Source organism: Thalassophryne amazonica, chromosome 16 (assembly GCF_902500255.1).
Source record: "Thalassophryne amazonica chromosome 16, fThaAma1.1, whole genome shotgun sequence".
NCBI classification, from domain to species: domain Eukaryota; kingdom Metazoa; phylum Chordata; class Actinopteri; order Batrachoidiformes; family Batrachoididae; genus Thalassophryne; species Thalassophryne amazonica.
The window spans coordinates 48,122,096-48,134,592 of NC_047118.1; the positions used below are offsets into that span (position 1 = coordinate 48,122,096).

Sequence of the window (12,497 nt, forward strand, 5' to 3'; positions counted from 1 at the left end):
TATTTAAGATCGTTTGACATTGTTCTTTTGAAAAAAAAAAAAACGATTGGCCACTTGAATTTTCAGTAGGCAGCCAGGTAGGGGTCAATAGAAACATTACACGGGGTAAAAATTAAAAGATGCTCCAATCAGATTGAAAACTATACCAAATTATTTGTCTGATTTCAAAGATTCCAAAAAGAAATCAATAGAGTCTGAAATCTGACTTTGACTTTCAGTGTGTCCCAGGTTGTCACTGCTGCCGTCCAATGGATTAATAGAAAAAACAGCGTAATGAAGGAATTTGCATTTTACATGCAAAAGACACTAAAACTGACCATTTTACCTTCATTTCAAACACAAAAGACATGAACCTTTCAACCACATATGAGATCAAAAGACTCACAACCTTTAGAGTCCCCCATATGGAATGGGTGGAGTCTGTGCACAGATCCCTGAGGTTCACTCAGACAGTCACCACTGCTATCATAGTTGCTATGTACGCATCACAGAAAGTCTACACCACTGAACATGATCGTTGTAGTTAAGCAACACAACTTGCCTAATAATTGTGCATGCCGTGTAGTTTGACCACATTCTTAAGAGTTCTGACAGTAGCTGTGAAAAGCAAACAATCCAAACAACAAGCACATATTATTTATTGTAAAATTTATTTTATTTTCTGCAGTCTTCACTTCAACAGTTGTCCAGTTCTCTCTCAGACCTTTTTGTTATTTCATCAGAAACTTTGCAGCCAAGAAACTAATGACAGCACAACTACCACCAGCAATATAAACCCAAGAACAACTTGTCTTGGATTCCATCTTCTTTTCAAAGCTGGCTTCCTGGTCTTTCAGCTTTTGCCTGAAGTGGAGCTCTTGTTCTTTCAGTTCATTTCTGGCTCTGGTCTTCTGACCCTTAAGCTCCTTTGGAAGCTTACGTCTTTTGCTCTGAGCTGTTTGTTGAAGTCCTCCCTTAGTACTTCCAGCTCTTTTTGGGCACTATCGCTCTGAGCTTCCAGCTCTCGTCAGAATTGAGCTTCTTGTTCCTCCAGCTCTTTTCTGATGTTGGTCTTCTGAGCAGTAAACCTGTTTTGGAAGGTCACTTCCAGCCTTTGTTGGAATTGAGTGTTCTGTTTTTTCAGCTCTTTTTCTGTGTTAGCCATTTGAGCTTGTTTTAGAAGTGTGCTTCCCTTTCTATGAACTCTTGGTTGTGCTCTTCCCTCACTGATTCCAGCACTTTCTGGTCATGCCTGCTCTGAACTTCTAGCTTTTGTTGGAATTGGGCTTCTTTTTCCATTCATTCTCTTTGGCCAATGGTCTTCTGAGCTTTGAGCTCTTTGTGGAAGTTTTGTTATGTGTCGGACGCGGGCGGAGGACCGACCAGCGTTTGAAGTAAGACCCAGTATAAAATAAGCAGAGCACGGTACAAAGGATAACAGAATTTAATAAACATAACAGTGATGTGCAGAATAACAATGAATGAGTGCGCGGTCTGCGAGGTGGAATAGCAGTGCGCTCCCAGCAGCACAAACGGTCCAGAGCCAGAACAGTTCGGACCCAAGGACCCCGCCGACACCCCCCAGGTGGCCGCGACCAACCGAGTCTGTGAAAGAAGAAACCATCATGTGAGTCCACCACTCCACACACAGAAAGACCACTCAAAGGTGTACATAAACAGCAAACACTTCCTGGCTTAATCACCAATCAGCTTCCCACCCTGCAGGCATGGAACACCCAGTTCAATTCTCCACTGCAGTGGAAGCTGATTAGACGACTAACATAACAGCTCAATATAATAAGGTGTGAGGGACACCACATTCACTGACTGTACTCATGTTAGTCACAAAACCTAAAGTACCTCAGGAAGTGTGCTGACGAGCGTGAGACCTCACCCCCTCCTCTTTCACAGACCATGGCATCAAACCTGGTACGGTCTCTGCATCCATGATGATGAGATGGCTCTCTAGACGACGATCTCACCCGTCTGGTCACAAGGTCGAGTCTCTGGCCAATACACACTGTGTACTCCAGACTTAAATGCAACGATGCTCCAATCCATAAAGATGCACCACAGCTGTGAGTCCTGACAAGCTGCACATGACAAGCTTCAGGTGATCAGGGTGAGGTCCTGATAACTGTTGACGTCATCTCCTCTGACTGCATCTTTGCCTTTGTTTCTGTCATTCAATTTGCACAGGTGTGGCCAGGAGTTCTTGAACCTGTGCGGTCAGCCTTTGTCCAACCTTGTTTAAAGTCTGATTAGTCATAAAACAAAAAAGACAAACACAAACAACCAAACCCCCCCCCCCCCCCCCCCCCAGAGGACCGTCCCATCAAACCCCGGGAAGAGGAGAAAAGAAAAACACAACCCAAACTTAAGTTTGCAAACAAAAAACACTAACACCCCCCCCCCCCCCCCCCGGACGACATGTAGGGACCAACACCCCCCAGAGGACATCCCGCCAGCTCCAGGAGTAATAACCACAGCCGAAGTCCCTCTGGGATTCAAAGTCACCCACGGGGACTCCCAGCGCCTCCCAGAGGACCCTTCCATCAAACCCCAGGAGACGCCCCCCCTCATGACTAATGGACCCAGCCCCGGCCGCCTATGGCTAGATGGACCCACAGCCCTTTCCCCCCCAGAGGACACCACAGTCACACCCTGAGGGCGGAAACTGGGGGGAAAAACAAAAGAAAAAAAAACATACAAACAAAACAACCCCAACCCCACCCCCTCGGCGCAGTGGAAACTGGAAGTACGTCCAGTGTCACCAACCACGACTATACCCCAGAAGTCAACCGGGAGGAGTGGAACAGCGGTAATGGCAGACGGCACAAAACGGCGCCACCCCTCCGACTTCCAAACCAGCCACCAGCTGCGGGTATATTCCACTGCACCAAACCTCAGCTACACCGATGGCATACGGCTCAAAGGCGCGCTGAAGCCGGAGGTGGAACAGGGAATCAACAAAAAAAAAAAAAAAACAACACCCCGAACCCCCCCCCTCCCGGGTGCAGAGGTTACCTGGGAAACGCCCAGCATAACCAAACTGCACCACTCCAGCAACGCCGACAACCTACGGCTCACACGGCTGGAGCCAGAGGAGAAGAGAGGGCACAACAAAAACAAAAAAAAAGAAAAAAGAAAAAACAACCCAATTACCCCCCCCCCCCCCCATCACCCCCCAGAGGACCGTCCCATCAAACCCTGGGAGGTGAAACCAAAAGAAATAAAAAGAAAGACTAACAGACTAACATAAGGTCACCTGAGTCCTGTCCATACTCCAGACAGCCTGCAGGGTCACGACCCCAGAACACTAATGGTGTAAAACATCCCACACAAAAACCAACTCAAAAAACACCCACAAAAAATGAACCAACACAAAACTAATAAGTGATTTATACCGTCAAGCTCAAACAAATGGAACACACCTGTTCCACCTCAAGAGCTATGACGGTAATGTGACTCAGTCACCAACAGAGGGAGCCAAAGTGCTAAAAATAAAAAACCCCTTTGGTAACCGAGAAAACAACTCATGCTGCTTTCCCTGTGCGCAGCTACGTGTAACACACAACCACAATGTGCTTCAACTAAATTACGCCGGAGCTGACACAACAGACGCAGTAGTTATCTTCACCCGGGGAAATGGGGCTACAACTGTAACACAGAAAGCACAGCGACCTGTGCCACAGAACTCCGCCGTGCGCGTTCACCCATTAAAGACACACTCATGCAGCTCCCGTTTTACCTCTTATCCGTTCGGAGTGTGACACGAAGCCGTCGCTATTCACACTCCACAACAACCCACGGATAAGGTAACACCACAGGAACACGGCTGCAAGAGAGCTCAAATCACTATTCAATAATGGGTTTTCCGACACGCACCATCCGGGCGGAGAGCACCCGCAACTGATCCGGATAACTTCTGACGTCTGCTGCCGCCTTCCCGGCACAGTACCGCCTCTGCTACTGCTGGGTCCGTGATGTATTGGCCAGAGACTACTGTTATGTGTCGGACGCGGGTGGAGGACCGACCAGCGTTTGAAGTAAGACCCAGTATAAAATAAGCAGAGCACGGTACAAAGGATAACAGAATTTAATAAACATAACAGTGATGTGCAGAATAACAACGAATGAGTGCGCGGTCTGCGAGGTGGAATAGCGGTGCGCTCCCAGCAGCACAAACGGTCCGGAGCCAGAACAGTTCGGACCCAAGGACCTCGCCGACACCCCCCAGGTGGCCGCGACCAACCGAGTCTGTGAAAGAAGAAACCATCATGTGAGTCCACCACTCCACACACAGAAAGACCACTCAAAGGTGTACATAAACAGCAAACACTTCCTGGCTTAATCACCAATCAGCTTCCCACCCTGCAGGCATGGAACACCCAGTTCAATTCTCCACTGCAGTGGAAGCTGATTAGACGACTAACATAACAGCTCAATATAATAAGGTGTGAGGGACACCACATTCACTGACTGTACTCATGTTAGTCACAAAACCTAAAGTACCTCAGGAAGTGTGCTGACGAGCGTGAGACCTCACCCCCTCCTCTTTCACAGACCATGGCATCAAACCTGGTACGGTCTCTGCATCCATGATGATGAGATGGCTCTCTAGACGACGATCTCACCCGTCTGGTCACAAGGTCGAGTCTCTGGCCAATACACACTGTGTACTCCAGACTTAAATGCAACGATGCTCCAATCCATAAAGATGCAACACAGCTGTGAGTCCTGACGAGCTGCACATGACAAGCTTCAGGTGATCAGGGTGAGGTCCTGATAACTCAGCCACACAGCCACTCAGTCCTGAACGCATGCCACCTTGAAGGAAAAACAAAAGACAGAACAGAAGACAGAAACAAAAGGCAGCCAGGCACGCCAGCCATACAACAAGTTTGCTTCCATTGCATTGAGCTCCTTGTTTTGGCATAACTGGTTTGAGCTTCCAGTTTTCTTTGAAATTGCTCTTCTTGCTTTTTCTGTTCTTCTCCAGCGTTGGTCTTCTGGTCTTCCAGCTTTATGAGACAGATTGCCTCCATGGCATGCAGCTCTTTCTCGTTTTTTTTTTGTTTTTTTTTGTGATAGCTGCCAGCTCATTCTTGAAATTCATTTTCAGAGCTTCCAACTCCTCCATCAGACATGTTGCTCCTTTTTCATTTTCGCCAACTCCTGGTGAGCATCTTACAGGTCTTCAGAGGTCATCACTGCTGTCCTGACCTTGACCTGGGCAGGTTTCACAGACTGTTTCATGGCCATCTTCACTGTGCCAAACTGGACTACAAGTTTCTCGAACTGTTTAGTGGCCGGCGTCGATCTGGACAGCCCAACTATAGGTTTCTTTGGCTGTTTAGTGGCCGGCATTACTGTGCTGACTTTGGCTTATGGTTTAACAGGTTGTCTAGTGGTCGGCACTCGGTGCAGAACTCGACTATTGATTTCTCAGGCTGGCTAGCAGCTGGCATCGCTGTGAGCTCAATTTTAGCTTAGTTTCTCAGGCTGGCTCTAAAGGTGGAAATTGATTGTCGAAATGCTCCTCTTGTCCCAGACAGCAAATAGATCCGGGCCGGATGTAGTCCAACATCTGGTACCAATCCTGAAAACAGATCCGGTCCAGACAATTTTTGCACCCTGGCCCAGATCCGGCACGGCTCCACTTTACAGTTCTGGAACAGATCCGGACCAGAGCTGAACTGGATCCACAAAAGGCCAACCATTTACAGCCCATATCTGGCACAGATCTGGGACAGATGTGGACCGCATCACAGCACCGTGGCAGAATAAGTTTTACAGGTGTAAGTTCCGTGGATCCAAGGAAACTGATTTGTATCTGTAACACACAGATCAGTGTCCGTGGACTTATAAAACTTGACTGTCCTAAAGAAACAAACCGCTTTGCGATAAACATATAAAAAAACCCCAGTGATGATCACGATTACAGAGTACACACTAACACCCCCCCATGATCCGTGGAGTTTTCACAACCCTGAGTTTATAACCGCTAATGGATAGTTTCTGCCAAGTGCAGATGCAATTGCTTATCGTTATGCTAATCCCATGTTCCTGCCATGGTGCTAACCACATCTGTCCCAGATCTGTGCCAGATATGGGCTGTAAACGGTTGGTCTTTCGTGGATCCAGTTCAGCTCTGGTCCGGATCTGTTCCAGAACTGTAAAGTGGAGCCATGCCGGATCTGGGCCAGGGTGCAAAAATTGTCTGGACCGGATCCGTTTTCAGGATTGGTACCGGATGTTGGACTACATCTGGCCCAGATCCATTTACTGTCTGGGGTGGTATTGCTTCCATCTGCTTGTCCTTCCTGTTCTTCTTCTCATAGCTCTGTGTACAACAAAGTAAAAAATAACATGAAGTATTTCATTTTCATCTGTCATCTCAGCACCACTGACATACATTCATTTTTATGTCAAAAGACCAAGCAGTTCAACACTTCCCAATCGTTGTCATTATGGTGTATTAAGTGTAGAATTTTGAGGGGAAAAATTAATTTGGGCAATTCTGTGGTAACGGAATTACAACAGCACAAAATCTGGACATATGGCATCTAACCACGACAGATTAGCTCAGATTGTAATTCCGTTACCGTAGAATTGCCCATTTAATTCATTTTGGAATAAGGCTGTAACATAACAAAATGTGAAAAAGGTAAGTGCTGCGAATACTTTCCGGACACACTGTTACGTTTTGGGTCACTGTCATGTTGGAAGACAAAGCGATGATCCAGACCCAGTTTTGCTGTTGACCGCTTGAGGTTTTCTATCAAAATCTTCACATATCAAATCAATGCATTCATTCATTTGTTGTTGGCAGGTCAATTTATAAGTTACAGAAATCAATCAATCAATCAATTTTATTTATATAGCGCCAAATCACAACAAACAGTTGCCCCAAGGCGCTTTATATTGTAAGGCAAGGCCATACAATAATTACGTAAAAACCCCAACGGTCAAAACGACCCCCTGTGAGCAAGCACTTGGCGACAGTGGGAAGGAAAAACTCCCTTTTAACAGGAAGAAACCTCCAGCAGAACCAGGCTCAGGGAGGGGCAGATGCTTTATGAGCATCTGTGTGATGCTCATAAAAAGAAATGTGGTTTTATGGGTAAACTTAACTGTTCTTTGGAGGATTTTCTGCATTATGAAAAACAGAGAGTATGTCCTAATGCTAAATCAGACTGGAGAGGTGTTAGCAGTGGTGTCCTGCAAGGGTCATTGCTGGGACCTGTTATTTTTGTTACTTATTAATGACTCAACTACTACAATTTGTAAAATGTCTGCAGATGATACTAAGTTGTATTATCCAATATTTTCACTCACTGATCATGTAACATAACAGAAGGATTTACAACATACATCTCTGTCTTATTTGTCTGCATGTACCTGCATAGTAGGACAGCGTGCATCGGTTGCGGTCAAACACAAAGCAGCATTTCTTCGAGGTTTTGATCTTCCCTCCCATCTTGACCAGGTAGCCTTGGCAGGTCTTTTCCGAGATGAACAAGTGGAAGCAGGTTGGCCTGCTGACTCGATGTGAGCTCATAAGTCAAAATCGTCCCTTTGTACCAGCAGGTAGCAAGTCAGTGGCCGTGAATGGAGGTGTGGGAGACAGAATGCTTCACATAAAAGATTTTTTTTAAGCCAACTGATGCTGACAAAATAAATTATTACAATGATCAATAATCTGATTAGTAAAAGTGGTGGTCCTTAGAGAGCCTGTGTGAAACCTGATTAAATTCAATTTCATCTGAAATCTATTCATGGGAGACTTCCAGTTCAAATTTGATCAATTTTGTTGAAGTTATCAGGGGTACAAAAAACTGTGACTGACACACTGACAGAGCACATTTCTGTATCTCCCTTCTGGCCTCACAGCCAGAGAATAAAGCAATTTTTCTATTATTGTGCAAAATCTGTTTTTAAAATAAATAAAAGTATTTTCTATTATTGTTCCACATTTGTTTTTAATTTAGATTTTACAGTTAAATATCAGCATCTTCTCCCTTTACAGCCACATGTGACTGAACAATTTCTAAAAACAAAACAAAAAAAATCATCGTTTTTCAAGACATGCAACTGATGAAATACTAAGTGGGTTTCCAATACTCTCTAAATTACACAATTAGAAGTAAGAAATTTGAAATGTATAATGGAAATGTATTTAAAAAAAGAGGAGGATTTTCTTTCACCAAAACATCAAATCAAGATTTGCATCATAGATGTACCTTCTGGCAAATTGTAGCTGAACTTTCAGCTCTTCTTTTTAATAAAACTCTCCTCTGTACCACTTCATCATGAAGCTGTGTAACTGGGGATACAAAATGCAATACATGCACTATGCACAATTTCTCCAATCACAGCCGCAGAAGCCTGGAACTTCTTCTGGGTTGTCTGGGTGTCATGGTGGCTTTCCTCACTCTTCTCCTTCCTGCACAGTCACTCGCTATTTGAGAAGCGTCCACTCCACACAGATTTACCATAGAGTGCCATACTGTTTGTAATTCTTCATAACTGATGTAAATAAAGTTCAAGACATATTCAGTGAATTGGAAATGTTCAGGTATCCATCCCCTGACTTGTCTGAAGAAAACTGGCAATTAAACTGATTATTTGCAGTTATTATTTCCAAAGTGTTCCATTACTTAAGCAATCCATCATCTTGGCTTTTATATTTTTAATTAATGTATATAAAGTTGTAGAGATTTACTTTCAGTTTGAATTTAAGGAAGCAAATTTTAGAATTTTTTATATTGAGAAGCCTGATTTTTTTTTATTTGAAATGCCATAAACAAATTAAAATGCGTAAAATACCAAGGTGCTGAATACTTTTGCAACCCACTGTACCAGGCTGCACATCATGTCTGGAACCCACCGATGTGAGTTGGAACCATCCAAAGCCCGCATGTAAGAGTTGTATGGACTGAGTGAGAAAACTTGCTACGGGAATAAGTGCCCATTAAAGAAGGATTTACTCAAATGGATCAATGAGTTATGGCGAGCAATAACCCCCGAGGTGATACACAAATCCTTCAAGAAGTGTGGCATCTCAAGTGCTGTGGATGGCTCAGAGGATGACTTGTTTGGGGCTCAGTCCGATTCTGATGGCGACCCGTTTGAGGGATTTGACGCGGATGACATCGCAATGGCTTTCCGCTGCCCAACTGAGTCCCACAGTCAGATGCACGTTCAAGTTTGTGGTGGCGTGGCTTTGGACAGGGCACTGACGGGGTAGGGGGGAGAGAGTGGAACCCAGAGGGGGTGCTACTTTCAAATTTTCCTAGCTCTCTAGGACAACCAACTCTATCTTTAAGTGGTCCTTGGTCTGAGAAACATTAAGTTAGATTTTGGAGGGATATATCACTGACGGGTAGTAGATTTCATTTTTATGGGTGATTTTTGGATCTGCTGGAATTGTCAAAACATGTTTGGTACAGAAGTTTTAAAATTTAAGAGACTCTGGCATTAGTCTGTTTATTTAGGAGAAAAAAGTTGCTGTAATCTTTAGGGCTGTTCTTGTGACCAGTGAACTGGAGAGAGGGATATCTGAAATAGTCGAGTGTGTTCAGATGGGACTTTGTTTCCAGTCTTGGCACTTTTATTTTTACCAGACTTCCCTCTGAACAGTACATTTGTGAGATTTAAAACCATTGGACTTTGCTGGAGCCAACTGGCAATGTTGTTACTCTGGCCCAGTGTGAGATTTGATCACTGCAACAGTTTACCCATCACACATATTTGACAGCCTTCAAATTTAGAAAACATTCTGCCCACATTTGTATCATTTTGTCAGTGTTTCCTAAATATTTTAGGAAATTCAGTTGCAAAGAAGGTCCTTCACGACAAGCCCAGAGTTAAAAAAAGAAGCCACATTCAGACATATTGCCGCTTAAAACATTTATTTCAACTTTGTCAGAAACATTTGGTTACAGAACACTTAGGTGCTTTTGAGGCACAGCCAGTCTTAACAGTATGAGACGTTACTGTTCCACTTCACAGTTGGAGTTGATAAAGTGAAAATAGGTGTTTACGGTCAAGCTTGCCAACCCAGACAGATGCTCAGCTTCTGGTCCTTCTGCATTTAGCTCTTGCCACCCAGAGTGTGCTTGTCAAACAGATACTCTGCCATCTTGTTGTTGTGGGCATCCAAACCGGTGAGGCTGGTGACATAGTCACCCAGCTTCTTGATGGCCTCCATCTGCTCGTTCAGGTAATTCCTCTCCAGGAAGTCACACAGCTGCAGACAAGATGGAGAAATCATTGACTGAAGTCACACTTTCTGCATTGCAAGTAGGATCAAAGTTTAAGTCAGTCATGTTAACCTTATACCTTCTGACACTACAATTTTAAGGGAGTCAATTTTGTCAAGTGTCACCAGGACCACATGAAACCTACATGAGGATCTACATGTTCAGAGGCCAGTTTGTGAAGGTTCAGCAGAGCTTCACTGATGTTCTTCTCTAGCTGTAGAGCACACTGCATGGCCTCCAGCCCGCTGCCCCACTCATCACGCTCTGGTTTCTGCAAAGAGCAAATGTCAGTCTCACCACTAAACCTCAGGAGAAGCAGAAATGCATGTCAAGTCTTGGAAACCAGTTAATAAGACACGCCAGTTAGCACAGACCTTAACATCCTGCAGGAACATTCTGCCTCCTCGTTTGTTCTGAAATGACAGCAGCTTCTCAGCATGGTCACGCTCCTCCTCACTGTTCTTTTTGAAGAAATGACAGAAGCCAGGAAGGGCTACATCATCTCGGGAGAAGTAGAAAGCCTGTGGCAAGAGAGAACATGAATGTAAACAGTGATTATAGGAGTCTCTCCCTTCATTATTCACAAGTGCTAGTTTTCAGCAGTGGTCAAGCATCCGACATAAGCCTGCTAGTTTGGCTGCTTTACACTGCAGTCAGCAACCCAAGCATGACAGCAGTTTTTTCATTATATGCATGGGTGGAGGATGGCTTAGATTAGATAGAAGTTCACTGATCCCTTGGGAAGACTCCCTCAGGGAAATTGAGGTTCCAGCAGCATTGTATAGCAGCACACAGGGTAAGTAGCACAGAGTATCAAAAGTGAAAGTAAAAAAGAATAACAGTTTTTAAATATACGAGGTCTGTTAGAAAAGTATCTGACGTTTTTATTTTTTGCAAAAGCCATATGGATTTGAATCACATGTGATTGCATCAGCCAAGCTTGAACCTTTGTGCGCATGCGTGAGTTTTTTCACGCCTGTCGGTTGCGTCATTCGCCTGTGAGCACGCTTTGTGGGAGGAGTGGTCCAGCCCCCTCTGCGGATTTTTATTGTCAGGAAAATGGCTGAGCGACTGCCGCTTTGCTGCATCAAAATTTTTTCAGAAACTGTGAGAGACAGCCAGGTGGAAACCATTCAGAAAATTCAGATGGCTTTCGGTGAAGATCTTATGGGCATCACACAGATTAAGGAGCATTACAACCGGATGAAAGACGGCCCACAGCGGCTGAGGGCGTGCCGCGCTTCGAGCGGCCATCGACAGGCTGAAATGACCAGATCATTTCCAAAGTGAAGGCTGTATTGATCCGGGACGTCGTCTGACTACCAGAGAAATGGCAAGAGAGGTGGACATAGCACTTTTTCGGCACATTACACTGTTACAAGAGATTTTGTAATGAAAGACGTGCGACGGAATTCACGCGTCAGGACGGAGCCGCGTAATGACACAGAACAAAAAGCACCTCCGTGTTGTAAGTCTCACGGGACATGCCCAGCTCTTCCACCATTCGGAAGATTCAGATGGCTTTGGGTGGCTTTTCAGTCGAGTGAGTATCCGAGAAATTGTCGAAGATCTGGGCATGTCACATGTCCTGTGAGACCAACACGGAGGTGCTTTCGTTCCGCGCCATTAGCGGCTCCGTGGCGAATTCCTCCGCTCCTGTTTTCATGACAAAATCTCCTTTAACAGTGGCATGTGCCAGAAAAGTGCTGATGGCCACCTTTTCTGCCATTTCTCTGGTAGTCAGACGACGTCCCGGATCAACACAGCATTCAGTTTGGAAATGATCTGGTCGTTTCAGCCTGTCGATCGCCGCTCGGAGCGCGGTGCGCCCTCCGCCATTGTGCGCCATCTTTAAACACTCCTTAATCTGTGTGATGCTCATAAAATCGTCCCTGAAAGCCATCTGAATTTTCTGAATGGTTTCCACCTGGCTGTCTCTCACAGTTTCTGGAAAAATTTGATGCAGCGCTGCTCCAGCCGTTCAGACGTTTTCCTCACAATGAAAATCTGACGAGGGGGGAGGACCAGTGCTCACTCAAAGCCTGCTCACAGGCGAATGACGCAACCGACAGGCGTGAAAAAACTCACGCATGCGCACGAAGGTTCAAGCTTGGCTGATGCAATCACACGTGATTCAAATCCATATGGTTTTTGCAAAAAATAAAAAGGTTAGATACTTTTCTAACAGACCTCGTAAATACTAGACATACTGGTTTACTGGCTACTACTGTTCCTCTCATTCCCGTCCTC

General features: G+C 45.0%; 1 protein-coding gene across 2 annotated transcripts in view; it reads right to left on the reverse strand.

Annotated features, from left to right (window-relative positions):
- LOC117527533 (ferritin, middle subunit-like) overlaps nt 1-12,497 on the reverse strand; it is a 50,346-nt gene that overhangs the window by 32,807 nt on the left and 5,042 nt on the right. The window lies entirely within an intron of this gene.